The sequence below is a fragment of the Zea mays genome, chromosome 2 (genome assembly GCF_902167145.1).
Source record: "Zea mays cultivar B73 chromosome 2, Zm-B73-REFERENCE-NAM-5.0, whole genome shotgun sequence".
NCBI lineage: Eukaryota > Viridiplantae > Streptophyta > Magnoliopsida > Poales > Poaceae > Zea > Zea mays.
Genome location: NC_050097.1, coordinates 4711172 through 4733019, shown reverse-complemented (window position 1 = coordinate 4733019; position 21848 = coordinate 4711172). Strand labels below are relative to the sequence as shown.

General features: G+C 48.5%; 1 long non-coding RNA gene across 1 annotated transcript; it reads right to left on the bottom strand.

The window, feature by feature from the left end:
- Nucleotides 1-5941: 5941 nt before the first annotated feature.
- On the bottom strand, nt 5942-18392 carry LOC118476274 (uncharacterized). Its single transcript, XR_004856064.1, has 2 exons — nt 17970-18392; nt 5942-6266 (listed from the first exon to the last, which is right to left on the bottom strand). It is a non-coding gene; the product is annotated as an uncharacterized lncRNA (long non-coding RNA).
- Nucleotides 18393-21848: the final 3456 nt, after the last annotated feature.

Genomic DNA, 21848 nt, shown 5'->3' with positions numbered 1-21848 from the left:
GAGGAGTCGCTGCTGGGGTCGAGGGGGACGGACTTAACCGTCTCCGCTGGCTCGAAGTTGCCGGCATGACGCTTTACATCTGGCACCTCCTTAGAGAGGCTCTCCAGGTCGGCGATGAGTAGGGATGGCAATTTTACCCGCGGGTTCGGATATCCGTCGGATATCCGACCCGTCGGGTTCAGACACGGGCACAAATTTTAACCCATGGGTACGCCCGTACCCGACCCGTGATAAAATCGGGTCGGGCACAAATTCCAGTTTTTGCCCACGGGTTTCCCGCGGGTATCCGCAATAACTAAAAAAGGACAAAGAGCAAAGGCCCATCAAACGTCTCTAAGTGACCGAATCCCGGCGAGAGGCGACCCCGGTACTTCAGCTCCACTCTGCGGCTGTGCCTCCGGCGGGCGATTTCCTAGTCTTAGTTGCCACTCGATGGTTGATCCCTATCATCCTCATAATCGCTCCTCCATCTAGTCCCGCATCGGGACCTGCACGCGCACGAGCACAAGTCGGCGGACGGTCGTACCTCCCCCCGCTCGGCCGCTCCACAGCTTGGCGCTCCGGCGGGCGCTGGCACCTCTGGCTGCGTCATGCTGCCTGCGTGCGGTAGCCACATGCTGTACCCGCCCTAGCCTGCTCTCTGAGCTGATACTCTGACTGTGCAGTCGGTGCTCTCTTGAGGTAATTTGTGTGGCTGTGAGCCTGTAACCGAGTCAACAAGCAAGCAAGCTGCAAGTAGCATGTGCTGTGTGCGTATTAGTCAACAGTGCAGTGTGCAAAGCCGAATGTTTTCTTGTCTTATTACATTTCTTTTTGGACTAAATTATATTTTCTGGAATTAAGTTACTTTGTGAACTAAATTGATTGTGTTATTGTTACTATTACATGTATAATGTATATGATATGTTTGTCTACAGTTTAAATGCTCTCAGTGGGTGTACATGTAAAACTATATCCGTGGGTACCTGATACCCGCCCGATACCCGATGGGTACGGGCACGGGTACAAAATTATACCCGCGGGTATAGTCGCGGGCGGGTATGATCAATCCCCGCGGGTATGGTTGCGGGCGGGTATTTGTCATACCCGATCCGAATCCGACCCGTTGCCATCCCTAGCGATGAGGGCCTCGGACTCGGCGAGGGCCTCGGCGTACTCCACGCACTCCATGTCGCATTCGAACGCGTGTTTGTACGTGGGGCCGACGGTGATGACCCCGTTGGGGCCCGACATCTTGAGCTTGAGGTAGGTGTAGTTGGGGACGGCCATGAACTTCGCGTAGCAGGGCCTCCCCAATACCGCGTGGTAGGTTCCTCGGAACCCGACCACCTCGAACGTCAGGGTCTCCCTTCGGAAGTTGGAGGGTGTTCCGAAGCAAACGGGAAGATCGAGTTGTCCGAGGGGCTGGACGCGCTTCCCAGGGATGATCCCATGGAAAGGCGCAGCGCCAGAAGCCCGAGGGTCTCGGCGTAGATGATGTTGAGGCTGCTGCCTCCGTCCATGAGGACCTTGGTGAGCCTGACGTCGTCGATGACGGGGTCGACGACGAGCGGGTATTTCCCCGGGCTCGGCACATGGTCGGGGTGGTCGGCCTGGTCGAAGGTGATGGGCTTGTCGGACCAGTCTAGGTAGACTGGTGCCGCCACCTTCACCGAACAGACCTCCCGGCGCTCTTGCTTGCGGTGCCGAGCCGAGGCGTTCGCCGCTTGCCCGCCGTAGATCATGAAGCAGTCGCGGACCTCGGGGAACTCTCCTGCCTGGTGATCTTCCTTCTTGTCATCGTCGCGGGCCCTGCCACCCTCCGCGGGTGGCCCGGCCCTGTGGAAGTGGCGCTGAAGCATGACGCACTCCTCAAGGGTGTGCTTGACGGGCCCCTGGTGATAGGGGCACGACTCCTTGAGCATCTTGTCGAAGAGGTTGGGACCTCCTGGGGGTTTCCGAGGGTTCTTGTACTCGGCGGCGGCGACAAGGTCCGCGTCGGTGGCGTCGCGTTTCGCTTGCGACTTCTTCCCGCCCTTCTTCTTGGCGCCGCGCTGAGTCGACGCCTCGGGGGCATCTTCCGGTGGGCGGCCCTGGGGCTGCTTGTCCTTCCGGAAGATAGCCTCGACCGCCTCCTGGCCAGAGGCGAACTTGGTGGCGATGTCCATCAGCTCGCTCGCCCTGGTGGGGGTCTTGCGACCTAGCTTGCTCACCAGGTCGCGGCAGGTGGTGCCGGCGAGGAACGCGCCGATGACGTCCGAGTCGGTGATGTTGGGCAGCTCGGTGCGCTGCTTCGAGAATCGCCGGATGTAGTCCCGGAGAGACTCTCCCGGCTGCTATCGGCAGCTTCGGAGGTCCCAGGAATTCCCGGGACGCACGTACGTGCCCTAGAAATTGCCGGCGAAAGCTTGTACTAGGTCGTCCCAGTTGGAGATCTGCCCCGGAGGCAGGTGCTCCAACCAGGCGTGAGCGGTGTCGGAGAGGAACAGGGGGAGGTTGCGGATGATGAGGTTGTCATCGTCTGTTCCACCCAGTTGGCAGGCCAGACGGTAGTCCGCGAGCCACAGTTCCGGTCTCGTCTCCCCCGAGTACTTTGTGATAGTAGTCGGGGGTCGGAACCGGGTCGGGAACGGCGCCCGTCGTATGGCCCGGCTGAAGGCCTGCGGACCGGGTGGTTCGGGCGAGGGACTCCGATCCTCCCCGCTGTCGTAGCGTCCCCCACGCCTGGGGTGGTAGCCTCGGCGCACCCTCTCGTCGAGGTGGGCCCGACGATCGCGGTGATGGTGCTCGTTGCCGAGGCGACCCGGGGCCGCAGGCGCTGTGTTGCGCGTGCGCCCGGTGCAGACCGAGGCTTCCCGCATGAATCGGGAAGTCGCGACATGATGTTCCGAGGGGTACCCCTGCCTTCGGGAGGCGGAGCTCTCGGCCCGCCAGACCGCGGCGCCTTCCAGGAGATCTTTGAGCTCTCCCTGGATTCGCCGCCCCTCGGTGGTTGATGGCTCCGGCATCGCGCGGAGGAGCATTGCTGCTGCAGCCAGGTTCTAGCCGACCCCACTGGATGCGGGTGGCGGCCTGACCCTGACATCGTCGGCGATACGGCGCTGGAAACTCTAGGGTAGATGACGCATTTCTCCGGCCGGAGGTTGGCCCGCCCATGCCTGCCCGACGTCCCGGCGGATTGGCTCAAGCGCTCCTGCTCCCTCGTCGAGCCTGGCCTGCACCCCGCGGATTTGCTCGAGTTGTGGGTCGTGACCCCCCGCCGGAACGGGGACCACAGCTAGCTCCCGTGGGATGTCAACGCGAGGCACCGGCCTAGGGAGATCACCGTCCTCCGGCATGCCGAGATGGTTGCCTTCGGAGGGACCCCTTAGATCGACGTGGAAACATTCGCGGCTCGGGCCGTAGTCCTCGTCGCCGAGGCTACGGCTACCGTCGGAACAGTCGGAAAGGCAGTAGTCGCATGCGGTCATGAGGTCCCGCATGGCACCGGGGTTGCCAAGTCCAGAGAAATCCCAATGGAAGCTGGGCTTGTCGTCTTCCTCGGACCCGGAGGGCCCGTAGGTCGAGACGTCCGTCAGCCGGTCCCAAGGTGACCGCATACGAAACCCCAAAGGGTTCGGATTTGCCTCTACGAAAGCGTCCGCCAAAACGGAGCCGCTAGGCGGGTCAAGGCTAAATCTGAGAGGCGTGGGATGGGAATCGGTCGGTACCTCTTGGTCGACAGGCGGTGATGAGGTCACGTCGGGGGCTGACTGCACCGTCATCTCAGGTACGAGGGCGACACCCAGCAAGCCTTTCGCGAGCGTGCTGGCGTCGTCCGTTTGCTCGGGATTGACGTGTCGCGGGGAGACAGCGCTCGTCTTCGTCTCAAGCGCGAGGCCGATGCCCGGCGCGCCCCCCGTTGGAGTGCTGGCGTTGTCGACTCGCTCGACGGCCGACGAGGTGCCGCCTCCTGCTTGGCCTTGGTTGCCCCGCCTCCTCCTCCTCCGTCGACGGGGAAGAGGACGGGGCGAGCTCGAAGGTTGTTCTTCCACCACGCGGGGAAGACGTCGTCGATCCCGCCGCCGGCGGGCGGACTGTCGGCCGCCATTATCGTTGTCGCCCGGCGGTGGAAAGAGTATCATGTCGTAGCTGCCGTCGAGGGACATGAACTCAAGGCTCCCGAAACGGAGCACCATCCCGGGCCGGAGAGGTTGCTGGAGACTACCCATCTGGAGCTTGACGGGAAGCTGTTTGTCAACACGAAGCAGGCCCCTACCTGGCGCGCCAACTGTCGGCGTTTCGAGACCGGGGGGTCCCTGGCCGACGAGTGAAGTGTCGCCGCGTGCCCCAGCCCAGATGGGTCGACGCGAGGCCGAGCGCGAAGGGGGAAAGCGAGGAGGCCGGAGATGGGCGAGAGAGAGGTGGAAATCCCGTGGCCTTCGTGTTCGTCCCGCGCCCAGGTCGGGTGCGCTTGCAGTAGGGGGTTACAAGCGTCCACACGGGGGAAGGAGCGAGTGGCCTTATGCGAGCGCCCGTCTCGTCCTTGTCCCCGAGCGGCCAACCCTCTCAAAGAGGGCCCTGGCCCTTCCTTTTATAGGCGTAAGGAGAGGGTCCAGGTGTACAATGGGGGTGTAGCAGAGTGCTACGTGTCTAGCGGAGGAGAGCTAGCGCCCTAAGTACACGCCATCGTGGCGGCCGGAGAGATCTTGGCACCCGGTTTGTGTGATGTCGTGGCCGTCGGAGGAGTGCTGGAGCCTGGCGGAGGGACAGCTGTCGGGGCCGTCGAGTCCTTGCTGACGTCCTCTTGCTTTCGTAAGGGGGCCGAGAGCCGCCATCGTCAGGGAACGTGCGGGGCGCCATCATCGCCTATGTGGCGGAGCGAGCCAGATGGGACGCCGGTCTTGTTCCCCGTAGCCTGAGTCAACTTGGAGTAGGGTAATGATGTCGCCTCCTGTTGACGTGGCCGGTCCGCGCCCTAGGTTGGGCGATGTGGAGGCTTCTCCGAGGTCGAGGTCGAGTCCATCTTCCGTGGCCGAGGCCGAGTCCGAGCCTCTGGGTCGGGCGAGGCGGAGGCCGTTGGCTGAGGCCAGGGCGGAATTTGAGTTTCGGGGTCGGGCGAAGCGGAGTTCGTCGTCTTCTGGGGCTGAGCACAAGTCCGAGCCCTGGGTCGGGTGGAGCGGAGTTCGCCGTCTTCCGGGGCTTAGCCCGAGTCCGAGCCCTGGGTCGGGCGGAGCGGAGTTCGCCGTCTTCCGGGGCTTTGCCCGAGTCCGAGCCCTGGGTCGGGCGGAGCGGAGTTAGCCGTCTTCCGGGGCTTAGCCCGAGTCCGAGCCCTGGGTCGGGCGGAGCGGAGTTCGCCGTCTTCCGGGGCTTAGCCCGAGTCCGAGCCCTGGGTCGGGCGGAGCGGAGTTTCCTATGGTGCGCGGTCGGGCCTGACTGCCTGTCAGCCTCACTCTGTCAAGTGGCACCGCAGTCGGAGCGGCGCAGGCGGCGCTGTCTTTCTGACAGACCGGTCAGTGGAGCGGCGAAGTGACGGCGGTCACTTCGGCTCTATCAGCTGAGGGGCGCGCGTCAGGATAAAGGTGTCAGGCCACCTTTGCATTAAATGCTCCTGCGATTTGGTCGGGGTTGCTTCTTGGCGAAGACAGGGCCTCGGGCGAGCCGGGAACGTGTTCGCCGCTGGAGGGGGGCCTCGGGCGAGGCAGAGATCCTCCGGGGTCGGCTGCCCTTGTCCGAGGCTAGGCTCGGGCGAGGCGTGATCAAGTCCCTCGAATGGACTGATCCCTGACTTGATCGCACCCGTCAGGCCTTTGCAGCTTTGTGCTGATGGGGGTTACCAGCTGAGAATTAGGAGCCTTGAGGGTACCCCTAATTATGGTCCCCGACAAATATGTACTATTCTCCAAGCAAAATTAGCATGCTGGCAATCAAGAAAGAGGTGTTTAATTGTTTCGTTATGGTTATAAAAACAACACATTTGATGTCCAATCCAATTTCTCTTAGCTAGGTTGACTTTTGTTAAAATTACTCCTTGATGAAAATTGTCACACGCGATTTCTAAGAGACAAAGCCAGGTGCATCTCATACATGCGCCAAAGAAGACAACATATATAATAACAAAGTGTATAGAGATAAATGTCATAATAACATCAGAGTACTTATTACATAGCGGAAGTCTTACAAAATAAAAGATAAATATAACAGGATCTAAAATCCATCCTTGGCGCCAGAAAGTCAACTGGGAGACACCACCTAGATCGAATCGAACTCCTCGTTGTGTGGCTCCTCTTGAACCACCTGTTCTTCTCCTGTGGGGAGGTGTGAGACAGCAAGGGTGAGCTCACACATGTTCATCGCTCAACAAGTTGTGGAGAATAATGTGGCATGAACTCACCAAAGGCAGGAGTTTATGTGATGTGTAAAGCTGATCAACAATAGGGGTTTAAAGCTGAGCATTGCTTTTAATAAGTTGATCAAATTTTATTATAAATTACTAAATGTAAGTAAATACCAAACCATATTAAGAATAATAGAACAAAATTAATACATAATCCCATGCAATTCAAATGACAAATTGAATTTAAGTTCCATAAATTAATCATGCGAGAGTCCTAAGCTGCTCATGACCGTGAGCTCGGCGAGTATACCAGTTTTACACTCTGCAGAGGTTGTACCCTTTACCCACAAGTCGTGCATCCCATGTCGCCTGGGTTTGCGAGGCCCTTAGACACTACCGAGGTGAATGGCTAGGGACCCACTACGAGGCCTTTACAAAGTTTCACTAGCTTCCGAAAACCCGCTGCAGTTTTTGGGAAGAGCACTTGCAAGAATCCCTCGTCTGACCGCCATCGCAGCAAAATCAACCCGAGAACCTCCTTGCATGCAACTCCCCTACTGCCCTTGCCCCTTTCGGGTAAGGTAGTCTTCCACTAGCTTTCCTAATTAGTTAGCCAAGGGGTCTCATTCCTCCCTTGTGGTGTCCCGTGTTTCTCAAGTTAAGCTCCATGTTCCAATTAAAGATAATAATGATCTTGACATGAACATAAATAAAATAACAGAATAATTGGAACATGGATATAATGAAATATTAACCCAAAACCATATAAAGCAATAGCAAAAACTACCCAAGTGATTGAGGGGTAAACAAGGTAACAAGATAAGCAGACTAGGGTGACCTATTGGGTCCCATCAAAATTAAACCTATGCATTAATAAGTGATATTAAAGAACATTATTGGGTAAACAAAAGTGATCAATGGCACTGAAAGGGAATTAGGCTTACACCTAGTTCTTAAATAATTTTGGTGGTTGAATTGCCCAACACAAATAATTGGACTAACTAGTTTGCCCAAGTGTATAGATTATACAGGTGTAAAAGGTTCACACTCAGCCAATAAAAAGACCAAGTTTTGGATTCAACAAAGGAGCAAAGGGGCAACCAAAGGCACCCCTGGTCTGGCGCACCGGACTGTCCGGTGCACCACCGGACATGTCCGGTGCACCAGGGGGACTCAGACTCAAACTCGCCACCTTCGGGAATTTCCAGAGGCACTCGCGCTATAATTCACCGGACTGTCCGGTGTACACCGGACAGTGTCCGGTGCGCCATGGAGAAGCGGCCTCAGGAACTCGCCAGCTTCGGGAAACTCCAACGGCTAGTCCGCTAAAATTCACCGGACTGTCCGGTGTGCACCGGACTGTCCGGTGCGACTCCAGTGCAACGGCTATCTCCGCGCCAACGGCTCTCTGCCGCGCATTTAATGCGCGCTCTGCGCGCACAGAAGTCAGGCGCGCCCATACTGGCACACCGGACAAGGAACAGTGCATGTCCGGTGTGCACCGGACACCCAGGTGGGCCCACAAGTCAGAAGCTCCAACGGTCAGAATCCAACGGCAGTGATGACGTGGCAGGAGGCACCGGACTGTCCGGTGTGCACCGGACTGTCCGGTGCGCCATCGAACAGACAGCCTCCCAACGGCCACTTTTGGTGGTTGGGGCTATAAATACCCCAACCACCCCACCATTCATTGCATCCAAGTTTTCACCTTCCAACCACCTTACAAGAGCTAGCTTTCATTGCAAGGCACACCAAAAGAGATCAAATCCTCTCCCAACTTCATTCAAAGCCCTAGTGACTAGAGAGAGTGATTTGTAGTGTTCATTTGAGCTCTTGCGCTTGGATCGCTTCTTTTCTTTCGCATTCTTTCTTGTGATCAAACACTCACTTGTAATTGAGGCAAGAGACACCAATTGTGTGGTGGTCCTTGCGGGAAGTTTGATTCCCAAGTGATTTGAGAAGAGAAGCTCACTCGGTCCGAGGGACCGTTTGAGAGAGGGAAGGGTTGAAAGAGACCCGGCCTTTGTGGCCTCCTCAACGGGGAGTAGGTTTGAGAGAACCGAACCTCGGTAAAACAAATCCGCGTGTCTCACCTCATTATTCGCTTGCGATTTGTTTTGCGCCCTCTCTCGCGGACTCAATTACATTTCTAACGCTAACCCGGCTTATAGTTGTGATTATTTTGTGAGAATTTCAGTTTCGCCCTATTCACCCCCCCTCTAGGCGACTTTCAATTAGTATCAGAGCCCGGTGCTTCATTAGAGCCTAACCGCTCGAAGTGATGTCGGGAGATCACGCCAAGAAGGAGATGGAGACCGGCGAAAAGCCCACTACAAGCCACGGGAGCACTTCATCGGAAGAGTCCCGCACCAAGAGGAAGGAGAAGAAAAAGATCTCCTCCAACAAAGGGAAGGAGAAGAAATCTTCTTCTCACCACAAAGAGAAGAAGGAAAAATCTTCTTCCCACAAGCCGCGTCGGAGTGGGGACAAGCAAAAGAGGATGAGGAAGGTGGTCTACTACGAGACCGACACTTCATCAACATCAACCTCCGACTCCGATGCACCCTCCGTAACTTCTAAACGCCAAGAGCGTAAGAAGTTTAGTAAGATCCCCCTACACTATCCTCGCATTTCTAAACACGCACCTTTACTTTCCGTCCCATTAGGCAAACCACCAACTTTTGATGGTGAAGATTATGCTAGGTGGAGTGATCTAATGCGATTTCATCTAACCTCACTCCACAAAAGTATATGGGATGTTGTTGAGTTTGGTGCACAGGTACCATCCGTAGGGGACAAGGATTATGATGAGGATGAGGTGGCCCAAATCGAGCACTTCAACTCTCAAGCGACAACAATACTCCTCGCCTCTTTAAGTAGAGAGGAGTATAACAAAGTTCAAGGGTTGAAGAGCGCCAAGGAGGTTTGGGATGTGCTCAAAACCGCGCACGAAGGAGATGAGCTCACCAAGATCACCAAGCGGGAAATGATCGAGGGGGAGCTCGGTCGGTTCCGGCTTCGCAAAGGGGAGGAGCCACAACACATGTACAACCGGCTCAAGACTTTGGTGAACCAAGTGCGCAACCTCGGGAGCGTCAAGTGGGACGACCACGAAATGGTTAAGGTTATTCTAAGATCTCTCATTTTCCTTAACCCCACTCAAGTTCAATTAATTCGTGGTAATCCTAGATATACTAAAATGACCCCCGAGGAAGTAATCGGGCATTTTGTAAGTTTTGAGTGCATGATCGAAGGCTCGAGGAAGATCAACGAGCTTGATGATCCATCTACATCCGAAGCTCAACCCGTCGCATTCAAGGCGACGGAAGAAAAGAAGGAGGAGTCTACACCAAGTAGACAACCAATCGACGCCTCCAAGCTTGACAATGAGGAGATGACGCTCGTCATCAAGAGCTTCCGCCAAATCCTCAAACAAAGGAGTGGGAAAGACTACAAGTCCCGCTCCAAGAAGGTTTGCTACAAATGTGGTAAGCACGGTCATTTTATTGCTAAATGTCCTATATCAAGTGACAGTGACCGAGGCGACGACAAGAAGGGGAGAAGAAAGGAGAAAAAGAAGTTCTACAAGAAGAAGGGCGGCGATGCCCATGTTTGTCGGGAGTGGGATTCCGACGAAAGCTCAAGCGACTCCTCCGACGACGAGGACGCCGCCAACATCGCCGTCACCAAGGGACTTCTCTTCCCCAACGTCGGCCACAAGTGCCTCATGGCAAAGGACGGCAAACGGAAGAAGGTTAAATCTAACTCCTCCACTAAATATGAGTCTTCTAGTGATGATAATAATAGTGATGAGGAGGATAATTTGCGTGTTCTCTTTGCCAATCTTAACATGGAGCAAAAAGAAAAATTAAATGAATTGATTAGTGCTATTCATGAAAAGGATGACCTTTTGGACTCCCAAGAGGATTGTCTAATTAAAGAAAACAAGAGACATGTTAAGGTTAAAAAGGCTTATGCTCTAGAAGTAGAAAAATGTGAAAAATTATCTAGTGAGCTAAGCACTTGCCGTGAGATGATTGACAACCTTAGGAATGAAAATGCTAGTTTAAATACTAAGGTTGATTCTCATGTTTGCATTGTTTCAACTTCCAATCCTAAAGATAATAATGATGATTTGCTTGCTAGGATTGAAGAATTGAATATTTCTCTTGCTAGCCTTAGAGTAGAAAATAAAAATTTAAATGCTAAGGCTAAAGATTATGATGTCTGCAAAGTTACAGTTTCCGATCTTAGAGATAGAAATGATATTTTTCATGCTAAGATTGTTGAACTTAATTCTTGCAAACCTTCTACATCTATTGTTGAGCATGTATCTATTTGTACTAGATGTAGAGATGTTGATGTTAATGCTATTCATGATCATATGGCTTTAATTAAACAACAAAATGATCATATAGCAAAACTAGATGCTAAAATTGCCGAGCACAACTTAGAAAATGAGAAATTTAAATTTGCTCGTAGCATGCTTTATAATGGGAGACGCCCGGGCATCAAGGATGGCATTGGCTTCCAAAGGGGAGACAATGTCAAAATTAATGCCCCTCCTAAAAGATTGTCTAATTTTGTTAAGGGCAAGGCTCCCATGCCTCAGGATAACGAGGGTTATATTTTATACCCTGCCGGTTATCCCGAGAGCAAAATTAGGAGAATTCATTCTAGGAAGTCTCACTCTGGCCCTAATCATGCTTTTATGTATAAGGGTGAGACATCTAGCTCTAGGCAATCAACCCATGCTAAGTTGCCTAGAAAGAAAACTCCTAGTGCATCAAATGATCATAACATTTCATTTAAAACTTTTGATGCATCTTATGTTTTGACTAACAAATCCGGCAAGATAGTTGCCAAATATGTTGGGGACAAGCACAAGGGCTCCAAGACTTGTGTTTGGGTACCCAAAGTTCTTGTGTCTAATGCCAAAGGACCCAAAACCATTTGGGTACCTAAAGTCAAGAACTAAACTTGTTTTGTAGGTTTATGCATCCGGGGGCTCAAGTTGGATACTCGACAGCGGGTGCACAAACCACATGACAGGGAAGAAGAAGATGTTCTCCTCCTTTGAGAAAAACCAAGATCCCCAACGAGCTATCACATTCGGGGATGGAAAACAAGTTTTGGTCAAAGGATTGGGTAAGATTGCTATATCACCTGACCATACTATTTCCAATGTTTTTCTTGTTAATTCATTAGATTACAATTTGCTTTCTGTTTCACAATTATGTCAAATGGGCTACAACTGTCTATTCACTGATGTAGGTGTCACTGTCTTTAGAAGAAGTGATGATTCAATAGCATTTAAGGGAGTGTTAGAGGGTCAGCTATACTTAGTAGATTTTGATAGAGCTAAACTCGACACTTGCTTAATCGCTAAGACTAACATGGGTTGGCTCTGGCACCGCCGACTAGCCCATGTTGGAATGAAGAATCTTCATAAGCTTCTAAAGGGAGAACACATTTTAGGATTAACAAATGTTCATTTTGAGAAAGACAGGATTTGTAGCGCATGCCAGGCAGGGAAGCAAGTTGGAGCTCATCATCCACACAAAAACATCATGACGACCGACAGGCCACTGGAGCTTCTACACATGGATCTATTCGGCCCGATTGCTTACATAAGCATCGGCGGGAGTAAGTACTGTCTAGTTATTGTGGATGATTATTCTCGCTTCACTTGGGTATTCTTTTTACAGGAAAAATCTCAAACCCAAGAGACGTTAAAGGGATTCTTGAGACGGGCTCAAAATGAGTTCGGCTTAAGGATCAAGAAAATAAGAAGCGACAACAGGACGGAGTTCAAGAACTCTCAAATCGAAGGCTTTCTTGAGAAGGAGGGCATCAAGCATGAGTTCTCTTCTCCCTACACCCCACAACAAAATGGTGTAGTGGAAAGGAAGAATCGAACTCTATTGGACATGGCAAGAACCATGCTTGATGAGTACAAGACTTCGGATCGGTTTTGGGGCGAGGCAGTCAACACCGCCTGCTACGCCATCAACCGGTTATATCTTCACCGAATCCTCAAGAAGACATCCTATGAACTCCTAACCGGTAAAAAGCCCAACATTTCATATTTTAGAGTTTTTGGTAGCAAATGCTTTATTCTTGTTAAAAGAGGTAGAAAATCTAAATTTGCTCCTAAAACTGTAGAAGGCTTTTTACTAGGATATGACTCAAACACAAGGGCATATAGAGTCTTTAACAAGTCCTCAGGACTTGTTGAAGTATCTTGTGACGTTGTGTTTGATGAGACTAACGGCTCTCAAGTAGAGCAAGTTGATCTTGATGAGATAGGTGAAGAACAGGCTCCATGCATAGCACTAAGGAACATGTCTATTGGAGATGTGTGTCCTAAGGAATCCGAAGAGCCTCCACATGCACAAGATCAACCATCATCCTCCACTCAAGCATCTCCACCAACTCAAAATGAGGATGAAGCTCAAGTTGATGAAGTAGAAGATCAAGCAAATGAGCCACCTCAAGATGACGACAATGATCAAGGGGGAGATGCAAATGATCAAGACAACGAGGATGAAGAGCAAAGGCCGCCACACCCAAGAGTCCACCAAGCAATCCAACGAGATCACCCCGTCGACACCATTCTCGGCGACATTCATAAGGGGGTAACCACTCGATCTCGTGTTGCACATTTTTGTGAACATTACTCTTTTGTTTCCTCTATTGAGCCACACAAGGTGGAGGAAGCGCTTCAAGATTCGGATTGGGTGGTGGCGATGCAAGAGGAGCTCAACAATTTCACAAGGAACGAGGTATGGCACTTAGTTCCACGTCCTAACCAAAATGTTGTAGGAACCAAATGGGTCTTCCGCAACAAGCAAGATGAGCATGGTGTGGTGACAAGGAACAAAGCTCGACTTGTGGCCAAAGGATACTCCCAAGTCGAAGGTTTGGATTTCGGTGAAACCTATGCACCCGTAGCTAGGCTTGAGTCAATTCGCATATTATTAGCCTATGCTACTTACCATGGCTTTAAGCTTTATCAAATGGACGTGAAAAGTGCTTTCCTCAATGGACCAATCAAGGAAGAGGTCTATGTTGAGCAACCTCCCGGCTTTGAAGACAGTGAGTATCCTAACCATGTCTATAAGCTCTCTAAGGCGCTTTATGGGCTCAAGCAAGCCCCAAGAGCATGGTATGAATGCCTTAGAGATTTCCTTATCGCTAATGGCTTCAAAGTCGGCAAGGCGGATCCTACTCTATTCACTAAAACTCTTGACAATGATTTGTTTGTATGCCAAATTTATGTTGATGATATCATATTTGGGTCTACTAACGAATCTACTTGTGAGGAATTTAGTAGGATCATGACACAAAAGTTCGAGATGTCTATGATGGGGGAGTTGAAGTACTTCTTAGGATTTCAAGTGAAGCAACTCCAAGAGGGCACCTTCCTAAGCCAAACGAAGTATACTCAAGACATTCTAACCAAGTTTGGAATGAAGGATGCCAAGCCCATCAAGACACCCATGGGAACCAATGGGCATCTCGACCTCGACACGGGAGGTAAGTCCGTGGATCAAAAGGTATACCGGTCGATGATTGGTTCATTGCTTTATTTATGTGCGTCTCGACCGGACATTATGCTTTCCGTTTGCATGTGTGCAAGATTCCAATCCGATCCTAAGGAATCCCACCTTACGGCCGTAAAACGAATCTTGAGATATTTGGCTTATACTCCTAAGTTTGGGCTTTGGTACCCTCGGGGATCCACTTTTGATTTAATTGGTTATTCGGATGCTGATTGGGCGGGGTGTAAGATTAATAGGAAGAGCACATCGGGGACTTGCCAGTTCTTGGGAAGATCCTTGGTGTCTTGGGCGTCAAAGAAGCAAAATTCGGTCGCTCTTTCCACCGCCGAAGCCGAGTACATTGCCGCAGGTCATTGTTGCGCGCAACTACTTTGGATGAGGCAAACCCTGCGGGACTACGGTTACAAATTAACCAAAGTCCCTTTGCTATGTGATAATGAGAGTGCAATCAAAATGGCCGACAATCCTGTCGAGCATAGCCGCACTAAACACATAGCCATCCGGTATCATTTTCTTAGGGATCACCAACAAAAGGGGGATATCGAGATTTCTTACATCAACACTAAAGATCAATTAGCCGATATCTTTACCAAGCCTCTTGATGAACAAACTTTTACCAAACTTAGGCATGAGCTCAATATTCTTGATTCACGCAACTTCTTTTGCTAGATTGCACACATAGCTCATTTATATACTTTTTGATCATATCTCTTTTATATGCTATGACTAATGTGTTTTCAAGTCTATTTCAAACCAAGTCATAGGTATATTGAAAGGGAATTGGAGTCTTCGGCGAAGACAAAGGCTTCCACTCCGTAACTCATCCTTCGCCGTCACTCCAAGCCACTCTCCATCTTTGGGGGAGAGAGAGCAAAAGGACTTCATCTTTGGTATAATCTTAACTCATTTGCTTATAATCAAAGGGGGAGAAGTCACTTCGAGGGCTCTAATGATTCCGTTTTTGGCAATTAATGCCAAAGGGGGAGAAAGTAAGAGCCCAAAGCAAAAGGACCGCACCACCACCAATTTCAAAAACTTAGTGTTTTCCAAGAGTATTTATCAATTGGTATCCTATTGTGTTCAAAAGGGGAAGTAGTATTTCAAAAATGATATATCAAAACCCTCTTGAACACTAAGAGGAGGATCTCATTAAGGGGAGTTTTGTTTAGTCAAAGGAAAAGCATTTGAAACAGGGGGAGAAAATTTCAAATCTTGAAAATGCTTTGCAAAATCTTACTCATTTACCCTTGACTATTTGCAAAAGAACTTTGAAAAAGATTTACAAAAGAATTTGCAAAAACAAAACATGTGGTGCAAGCGTGGTCCAAAATGTTAAATAAGAAAGAAACAATCCATGCGTATCTTATAAGTATTTATATTGGCTCAATTCCAAGCGACCTTTGCACTTACATTGTACAAACTAGTTCAATTATGCATCTCCATACTTGCTTTGGTTTGTGTTGGCATCAATCACCAAAAAGGGGGAGATTGAAAGGGAATTAGGCTTACACCTAGTTCTTAAATAATTTTGGTGGTTGAATTGCCCAACACAAATAATTGGACTAACTAGTTTGCCCAAGCGTATAGATTATACAGGTGTAAAAGGTTCACACTCAGCCAATAAAAAGACCAAGTTTTGGATTCAACAAAGGAGCAAAGGGGCAACCAAAGGCACCCCTGGTCTGGCGCACCGGACTGTCCGGTGCACCACCGGACATGTCCGGTGCACCAGGGGGACTCAGACTCAAACTCGCCACCTTCGGGAATTTCCAGAGGCACTCGCGCTATAATTCACCGGACTGTCCGGTGTACACCGGACAGTGTCCGGTGCACCATGGAGAAGCGGCCTCAGGAACTCGCCAGCTTCGGGAAACTCCAACGGCTAGTCCGCTAAAATTCACCGGACTGTCCGGTGTGCACCGGACTGTCCGGTGCGACTCCAGTGCAACGGCTATCTCCGCGCCAACGGCTCTCTGCCGCGCATTTAATGCGCGCTCTGCGCGCACAGAAGTCAGGCGCGCCCATACTGGCACACCGGACAAGGAACAGTGCATGTCCGGTGTGCACCGGACACCCAGGTGGGCCCACAAGTTAGAAGCTCCAACGGTCAGAATCCAACGGCAGTGATGACGTGGCAGGAGGCACCGGACTGTCCGGTGTGCACCGGACTGTCCGGTGCGCCATCGAACAGACAGCCTCCCAACGGCCACTTTTGGTGGTTGGGGCTATAAATACCCCAACCACCCCACCATTCATTGCATCCAAGTTTTCACCTTCCAACCACCTTACAAGAGCTAGCTTTCATTGCAAGGCACACCAAAAGAGATCAAATCCTCTCCCAACTTCATTCAAAGCCCTAGTGACTAGAGAGAGTGATTTGTAGTGTTCATTTGAGCTCTTGCGCTTGGATCGCTTCTTTTCTTTCGCATTCTTTCTTGTGATCAAACACTCACTTGTAATTGAGGCAAGAGACACCAATTGTGTGGTGGTCCTTGCGGGAAGTTTGATTCCCAAGTGATTTGAGAAGAGAAGCTCACTCGGTCCGAGGGACCGTTTGAGAGAGGGAAGGGTTGAAAGAGACCCGGCCTTTGTGGCCTCCTCAACGGGGAGTAGGTTTGAGAGAACCGAACCTCGGTAAAACAAATCCGCGTGTCTCACCTCATTATTCGCTTGCGATTTGTTTTGCGCCCTCTCTCGCGGACTCAATTACATTTCTAACGCTAACCCGGCTTATAGTTGTGATTATTTTGTGAGAATTTCAGTTTCGCCCTATTCACCCCCCCTCTAGGCGACTTTCAGGCACAACTTGCCTGGAACTTGAGATTCCAGGCACCAGGATGATCCTCAGATTCTCGTGACCTCACTGTTAGTCGTAGCAATACAAACAAACATGGTATAGACAAAATTAACATCACACCAAACATAAGTACAAACTAAATAATAATAATCTACACATTGCTACGAGATCGTGGGTTCAAGAATCACTAAGATCAGAGTCGTGGTCATCAAGTTATGATGTGATTTAAATATTAAACTATATTATAAATTGGTTAATATAAATCATATGAGAGATTATTCTATAAATAATTATCTCAACTTTAATCTAAGTTATGAATTAACCATAGATCATCCTCTAGTAGATTATAATGATAAGTAGATTAACCAGACTAACCAACATAAATTAAATAAAGATCTAACTAGAAAAGAGTGAGACATGGTATAATAAATGTTGTTACTGCGTAGTAAATACTTGTATGAGACTAACACAACTTGAATGGATCAAATCGGAGTTATAGATTTTAAGTTATGAATTCCTAAAGATTCTAGGTGTTTTGTACAAGATTAAATAGAATATAGATTTTAATGTGACTTCCATATCAAAACAGAGGTAATATGTGATTAACAATAATATTATAGAATTATAGAAATTGGAATGAACTAAAATGGACATCATATGAATTTTCTATGAATTAAACACATCCTAGCATTTATTTTCACATTAAAAATCATTTTCTAATCACTTTTACTGAATTTTATAAATCTCTGGGCTAGGCATCAAATTCTGTAGAAGATAGGGGCAATGGCGCAAAAGTTTCTAAGACTCTGTGAACAGTCCCTGTGGACCGCGGGTTCATTCTGAACTAACCGAGGGGCTCTTATGCTAAACTGCCCTAGCGAAGAGGTATTGCCCAATCTGGGTCGTTAGATTCTAAATCAATAGATCCGATTAGATCTGAATCCATAAGCGCTGCTAGCCCATGGATCTAAGATCTACGGCCCAGGTTTTAAGTAGCTGAAATTGATCCACATACACCGGATCAAGATCGCACGGACCATATCCGATCCCCATCTCCCGCAAACCGGTACGTCGGATTCAAATCTAACGGTACTAATACATTATGCGGAGATCTAATCTTGGCCCTTGCTTTCGCATCAAGCGACCTAGACATCATCCCTGCCCTCCTGGTGGCACAGGCCACATCGCAGACCCACCCCGGCGGCGGCCATGGCCAGCGGAAGCCACCAATGGCACTGGTGCCCCAAAACCCAGATTCGGACGAGGCTACACGAAATAGAGATGAACGCGAGTCGGGGGAAGGAGTCCTTACCATGAATCACGCGATGCGAGGCCCTATCCACGGTGTAGCGCAGACCCGCGGTGGCGATGTGTCGTCAGCGAGCAATTAACAGAGACTCACCGGTTCACCGCCCCTGGAGTCGCCCTGTCCAGGTCCCTCACTCGCAAACGATGCGCTCTACCCACATCCGGGGAGCCGAACGGCACCACAGACCAAATACGGGTGCGGTGGTGTCTTCAAGCTCTCCTTTGCGGTTGCGAATAGCGGAACACCAAGCTCTGGCCCAAGTTCCTAGGTGCTGGCGTGGAGCGAATCGGAGGGGCAAGGGGAGGTCCGGTATGCATGACTAGCACAACCACCCCCGGATTCCCCCGTGGCCGGTGTGCGGGCGAGCGAGTCGTGCGGGGAAAGAAGAAGACCCTCTAACTGGTCCGGGCCCACACCGCAGATGCACAAGGCGAGCCGGCGCACCCGTGAGCGTGTATGGCGGGCGAGCTGGCCAACGGGCCCACTGGTCAGCCAAAGTGAATTTGTGCGTGCGCGAGGGAAAGCCGGGTGTGTGGGTCCCGCGGAGTCAGTGACGCAACCAGGTGGTTGGGCCGCGTGGAAGAGTTGATTATTAGGTCGAAATTGCAGATTCCAACCCGCCTAATTCTCATTTCCTTTTTCTTTTCTTTGGATTTTCATTTTTATGATTTCTATTTCAATTTCAGATTAAACTCAGATTTGAATTTCAACCTTTAATTTTTTTAAGAGGAACAAATAGAATATCCACATCATGCACTACTTAACCTATTTATTTAGTTACTTCACTATTTATTATTTTATTTAGGCAATATTTTCAACATGAAATACACACACCATATTTATTTCATTATATTATTATTTTGGGTGTGTATTCAAATTAAAGGTATATTAAAAAATTCTCCCTTTGTTTTGATAGGAACATTTTTCCAATGTCTAATTTTTATTATGATTTATTTTTGTTTTTCTTTCTCCTATTCTCAAATTCCAAACTAAATTTAAATTCATGTTTGAACTTTGAATTCATAATTCTCTCTTGAATAATACTTTTGCACTTTCAAATCTTATTTATTTATTATTTATTCTTCTTCCCACTATTTAATTCTAGCAATAGTAGATGACTTTAATATGATTTCCTTCCTCTTTTCTTTTTGAAGTTAAACATTCAAAGGCATGAGAAATCCAAGAAGGTTTCAAAAATTCTAAACTCTCTATCATAGATATTCTTATTTCTTTGTTTTATTATTTTACTATTTTTCCTACCATTGTTGGGCTTTACAAATCCTACCCCGTTAATAGAAATCTCGTCATCGAGATTTGTAAGGAAAGGGTGTATATTCATATTGTCTCAACACATATGCACAAACAAAATCTCAGCATGATGCATGATTTACTAGCAACTCATAGGGTCAAATAGACCTTATTATTCCTCCTAAAATAGTATCATACCAACTTTCTAACTAAAGTAATATTTAGTTTTACAAATAGTAGTAGATATATATTTTTTTATGTAGCTTGGTGGAGCTAGTGATGGTGGTGGAGATAGTGGGCGTTGTTGTTGTTGTCTTTCCGACTGTGCTTGCCTTATTTTTCGACGTATCTCCAGTCGGTCCTGACGTATTTTCTCGCGTTCTTGTCTTATCTGATTTTGCAATTCAGTAACCATGTTTGCCATTTGTTGTATTACCATCATTTGAGCAGCAACCACTTGTTCGATTCCAACCGGTGGAGGATTTGGAGGATTCATTTCTGGTTGCTGTTGTTTGATAATCTTCCCTTCCTAGTATTGACCATGAGAGTTAGAAGCATATGTTAGGATAGAATTTTGTCAAGATGAGATAGTCTACATGATGTAGGTTAAAAGTTTGTTTGATGTTAGGTGGGGATAGATAGATTATACCATTCATCATGACTCTATGGGTTGGGTTAGCTCATGGTTGAGTTGATCTAATGTGGTAAGTTAAGTTAACACCTGGCTAGAAGGGTCCAAGTACCACTAATCTGTTTAAGCAGACCACATTGGATTAGATCACACTAGATTCTATAATCCTATTTAGGAATACCATTTATTTGAGCATGTCAAGCTGACTTTATCTTTACGAAGTTCTAGTATATATATTTTTATCTAAGTGGAACTTCCAATATATATATTTTTATACACATAAAATTTTCATGCCATTAGCAGGTGTGGCATAGAAAACAAGGGTACATCAGATTTTAACTATTAGGTGAGTGTTGATATAGAATGAGTGTACTATGGCTTAATCGAGCTTCCTTTGGGGGTCTGAATTAGGGACCATCGGTCGTGGTATTAGATGCCATTATCCAAGTTGGGATAACAATTGCGGGTACACAGGGTAGGTAGGTTAAATAGAGTTTTACCTTGCTTTTGGGATAAATGAGTTGGGCAACCTATAACATAGGCTAGGTCGCGGTTTCACGAACGAGTTGGTTTAAGACACCAATTTTAGGTTTAAAACCCATTTATAAGAATATGATTTAGTTAATACTTGTAACATAGATTAGACCATATTAGATTAGGTAGGGTCTAGATTAGATTAGATATTACTAGATTAAACTTAGTTTAAGTTAGATAGATCTACCAGGGTAGAATATGTATTATTAATATGTGTTAAAATCCTTTGAGATAGGATGAATTATATAGTGTAGGTAGGTCAGAATCTCTGTCAGGTTAAAACAGAGGGGTTATGCAACTATCTGACGGTTAAGGTAGTCGCATATGGTTATGTAGTTGTATGTGGTCTAGTTAACATGCTTATAGAAGTAGGGTCTAATCTATTTTCCCAGTATTCTCTATCATGTTTGTCCATTAGATTAGATCTGATCAGATTAGATGGGGTTAGGATTTAAATTGGTACAACCAGATTAGACTAGATAAGGTTTACTTAATTTGTATTGGGATAGGTCATGTTTGTTACACTAATATGAGATAAGCAAAGTGATGGGAATAGGTATGCTTATTAGGACAAGATAAGTCTCTAAGAATAAGATAGACTCTTTGAGAGCACCTAGAGGGGGTGAATAGGTGATCCTGTAAAATCAAACACTAAATAGCCACAAAACTTAGTTATAGAAGTGTTAGTGCGACTAAGTAGTTTTGAGCGGAGTTCTTGTGGACAAAACAATCATAGAGAAAGCAACACAAGAGACACGCGATTTTATCCCGTGGTTCGGCCAAGTAACACTTGTCTACTTCCAAGTTGTAGCGTCCTAATGGACGAGGGTTGCACTCAACCCCTTTCAAGTGATCCAATGATCAACTTGAATACCACGGCTTTCTTCCTTATAGCCTTCTTCCCGTTTGCGAGGAATCTCCACAAGTTGGAGTCTCTCGCCCTTACAATAAGGATCACAAAGAAAGCATGGAGTAAGGTTGGGAGAAGCAATACACACACGACACAAATCCGCAGCACACACACGCACACAAGCTAAGACTTGAGCTCAAAACGTAGCACAGAGAGTTCACAACTCGAACGGAGCTCAATTCACTAACACAATCAATCAAATGCGCGGAGGCGGAGTGTGGGAGTCTTAGAATGCTTAGTAAATACTTCGGTTACTCCTCCATGCGCCTAGGGACCCCTTTTATAGCCCCAAGGCAGCTAGGAGCCGTTGGAGACAATCTTGGAAGGCAATTCCTGCCTTCTGTCGAGTGGCGCACTGGACAGTCCGGTGCGCCACCGGAAAGCTACTGTAGCCTGTCCTGTGCGCGATTTCCTTCCAAAACGGGCACAGTCAACCGTTGCAGCTCTTGGCCCGTTGGCGCACCGGACACTGTCCAGTGCACACCAAACAGTCTGGTGCCTCCTTCCGACCGTTGAAGCTGCCACGCGTCGCTTACAGATTTCGCGGCCTACTGTTGGC